This window comes from Carassius gibelio, chromosome A7 (assembly GCF_023724105.1).
Source record: "Carassius gibelio isolate Cgi1373 ecotype wild population from Czech Republic chromosome A7, carGib1.2-hapl.c, whole genome shotgun sequence".
Classification (NCBI taxonomy): domain Eukaryota; kingdom Metazoa; phylum Chordata; class Actinopteri; order Cypriniformes; family Cyprinidae; genus Carassius; species Carassius gibelio.
This window is the reverse complement of record NC_068377.1, coordinates 26,402-30,654: the sequence shown is the minus strand read 5'-3', so window position 1 is coordinate 30,654 and position 4,253 is coordinate 26,402. Positions and strand designations below refer to the sequence as shown.

The 4,253-nt window shown below is 37.2% G+C and overlaps 1 long non-coding RNA gene across 1 annotated transcript; it reads left to right on the top strand.

The window, feature by feature from the left end:
* The first annotated feature begins 2,586 nt into the window (after positions 1-2,586).
* Positions 2,587-3,798, top strand: LOC128016276 (uncharacterized). Its single transcript, XR_008184119.1, has 3 exons — positions 2,587-2,711; positions 2,841-2,928; positions 3,011-3,798. It is a non-coding gene; the product is annotated as an uncharacterized LOC128016276 (long non-coding RNA).
* Positions 3,799-4,253: the final 455 nt, after the last annotated feature.

Genomic DNA, 4,253 nt, shown 5'->3' with positions numbered 1-4,253 from the left:
TATATATATATATATATATATATATATATATATATATATATATATATATATATATATAATTTTTTTCTAAGTAAACAACAATAACCAAGTTTAGTAAACATTTTTTATTGAGACTATAAAAAATCATTCTGCATCTATTTTTAGGTGTGGGTGTTTCTACGCCACTGGTTAGTACCTAGTTTTTACATAGTTATTGTAATTACTATAATAAGTACATAGTATGTACATGAGGAACAGGACTGTAAAATATGCTACCAACATTTGCCTGAGTTACTAATAATGTCAAGTCAAGTCATGTCACCTGTATTTATATATTTATTTTAACAGTAGCCATAGATTATAATAAACCGCCAGTATGGTTCAACAGTTTATTGTGATTTAATCTAAAAATGCCCCATAAGGGAATGTGTGGTATGAAAAAAACAAAAAGCAACAAAAGATAAACAAACCGCTTCATTGAAAAAGCAGGATTTAGTACACAAATTAAAAAAAATAATAATAATTGGTACCACTGGGACAAAAAAGTCAGCTAAATACAAAGTTCAATTTGAACTTTTAAAATGTATGCCTTATGGCAGAAGGAGAGAATGCTAGTTTGATATTTCAAATTAAGTCAAAACTTGCTGAGAGCAGCTTTAGAAATTAAAGGATACATCTTCCATAATTTATTAAAATGCAAAATAAATAAACTAAAACAAAATAATAAATAGTGGAATGTTGTAAGAATGCTGTGGGCTGATTATAGATGCCACATAACATTCCTACCTCTACTATGATGTTTTACAAGTGTCATGAAGACAATGAATTATTCAAAATACTGTGTCTGGATCTTACAGTCTAGCAAACCAACTGTATGTGACACGGTGTTTCCATCAGGAGTCTGGATTACCTTACATTTGACACATACCTGTGCATATTTACAGAACACATTCTGAAAACATAACTCATGGAAATAAACAATTTAGTTTGCTGCGTCTTCGCTTGTCAAACCCCTCCTTAAAAGCATTTCTCTGAAATCACAACATGATTCATGGTCTTTATGTCTGACCCAGTATCAAATGAGTGTCTCAAAATAAATTCGGACCAATACGTATCAAATTACGCAACTAGAGAAAGACAGGACATGTACTTGGTGTGAATGAACAACAAAGACATTAATCTCAGTGGTGTTACTGCTGCCACCTGGCTGAAGTGAAAGATCGCATCAGAACAAATATTAGACAGAGAAACAGAATTGTCAAAACTACTGTTATTATATAAAACATTGTATATTAAGGGTATAACAACAGAAAGCCAGTGAGATAGGGATCTGGATAGAAACAGAATGAGGATGCCTGCAGTGTGTGGGGAGAGGAAACAAAAGCGCCATTTTGATGAGAGATGTTTGATTAGACTACATTTGGCCATTGAGAGAAACTGAAGGAATAATGAGGAAACCAATCCATTTATATATCCATTTATATTCAGGGATAAGGATTAAAGATAACTGTAAAAAAAAAAAAAAAAGGACGGCATATATGTCTCCTCAGATTGAAAAACTGCTGTTATGTGAGTCAAAGGGGAAGTCGTGGCCTAATGGTTAGAGGGTTGGACTCCCAATCGAAGGGTTGTGGGTTCTAGTCTTGGGCCTGACGGAATTGTGGGTGGGGGGAGTGCATGTACAGTTCTCTCTCCACCTTCAATACCACGACTTAGGTGCCCTTGAGCAAGGCATCGAACCCCCAACTGCTCCCCGGGCGCCACAGCATAAATGGCTGCCCACTGCTCCGGGTGTGTGCTCACAGTGTGTGTGTGTGTGTGTTCACTGCTCTGTGTGTGTGCATTTCGGATGGGTTAAATGCAGAGCACAAATTCTGAGTATGGGTCACCATACTTGGCTGAATGTCACTTCACTTCACTTCACTTTAAAATAAGAAATATCATATTTTAGTGTTTGTTTTGTTTTCTTTAAAAATGTTTTAAAGTCATTTTAAGGCCCTTTAGAAATGTGTTGAGGCACACTGGGTGAAAACCACTGCTCTAGGCAATTGAAACTTGATCTCTGACCATTTATAAAATGTTTGTTGGCAGTCTAAAAATATCATATCAATTGCATGCTGCTACATATTTTTCAAAATTTGTTCCCCTGCATGGTTTGTAATTCTTCCATATTCCATGTATATGATATACCAATAGATGGCATCCATGGACTGTCTGACTGTCAAAGACCTTGGGTCAGTCCTGCCTGATTTTAACAAAGAAGCTTTTGAGGAGGTTTCAGAGATTTTGGCAAACATTTCTGATCTAAAAAGTAATATCAGCCTTTACAGCTACTGTAGACCATGTCAGGGATTTCTCATTAGGAAAAACAGGGAGAAATTGATTTTTAATCATATATGTTCTGGATAATGCTGTGTGTGTGTGTGTTTGTTAACTTGTGTCTCTAGGGTAAAATACAACGTGTCTTTGTGAATGCTTGGCTTTCTCTGATTAGAGTGACTGGGCCACTCACTTATCAAAGTTTCTTTTATCTCTATTGCAGGTACATTTATAATTGTTAATGACATGCAATCATGACCATGCCAAAAAGTATGAATAACAGTATGTGTCATTCAGGCTTCCCTAACATGATTGTTGCCATCGAAGGCACATGCATCCCCATCAAGGCCCCACCTGGCCCAAACGAAGGAGATTTTGTGAACCTAAAGGGGGTTCACAGTGTAAATGTGCAGGTAAGTTACTATTACAATATTCCAGATTAGTAATTTATTACATTTAAAAAAAAAAATAAGGAATGAAATCAAAAAGTATGCAGTTGACTGACTAAAATCTCTCAGATGGTGTGTGACTCTATGTTCCAGATTACAAATATGGAAGCAAAATGGCCAGGATCAGTGCATGACTCAAGAATTTTTGGAGAGTAACATTTATGCACATTATTTGAACGTAGTAAGGGAACATAAATGTCAAGCTCACAGTATCACACACACTTATGCTGAGCCTAACAAAACTGCATTGTTCCATTATACAGGGGATTTTGATGGGATCCTGCTTGGAGACAGGGGCTATGCCTGCAGGTAGTATTTTATGATGCCCTTCCCTGACCCAAACCCTCGACCACAAACCCATTACAATGCAGCTCTAGCCAGGACAACATCGCCACTATCAGAAAGGAGAGGATCCCTGTGGTGGGGGTGCAGCCTGATGATGACCTCCAGCCAGTGCACTTGGACCAACCTAGTGGCAGAGCTGCACGGGACAGAATTGTGGAACACCATTTTTGAATGTGTTGGTGTATTATGTAAAACTACAACAAAAAAAGGGGGGGGGGGGGTTGTCATTACAATTAACTACACTGTAAAAAATATAATGTGATCAATAACTCATGGCAACATTTTGTATTGACTAAAAGTGTAGAAGTTTTCACTTTCACAAAGAGTTTAAATGACTGTACCAGCCATTTGGATTATACTTCATGTAATGCAGCAACAGATTATTTTACAGTGTACTATGAGAATTGGAAGCTCATTTAGCCTACCAGTAATGAAGGTGTTGCTGCTACTGGTCCCTGTCTTTGGGTCTGAGGAAGAGCTGCCCCCAGGGATGCCCTCCACAATGGTTCGGTTTATCATTCAATCCAAGGGCCAGCTCCTCTGCTGGGGTATATTGTGGTGATGCAGGACCACCACCTGTTTTTTTTTTTTGTTTTTTTCAGCCTTTTTCTTGGTGGCTGTTATAAATAGACAAACACATCATTTAACAGTGGCTTTTAAAAAGGAAAAAAGTGGCTTTTTAAAATAAAAGACAGTATGAATTAAAGGCTACCATTTTGTAGAATATTCTTGTATTTCACTTTTACTTGTTCCCATGTTCTAGTGGGTCCAGTGGTGGCTCTGACATTAAAGAAAGTAAATATTAAATTATTAAAATGCAAAAACACACTGTAGAAAATGATAGAAACATCTACTATGGACAGCACTTACGCATTTAATTTGTCTGCTACTTTTTGCCAGCCTGCTCTCCTGGCTTTTGCAGACATTGAGATGTTCCCTGACATTTTAATTAATTACTTAAATTCGGCATAACCTTCCATTAAAAGCTCTTGTTCTGCTTTGGAGAAAAATTGGGCCCGTTCTTTGGCCATGCTGAACAGCCAATAGCAGCGTTGATGATCAATGTTTCTACTATCGATACAGATCCCCTTTTAAGCCAACACATGAACGCGCAATTATCTCAGATAACTCAATCCAGCGTTACTAATCATACACAACAGG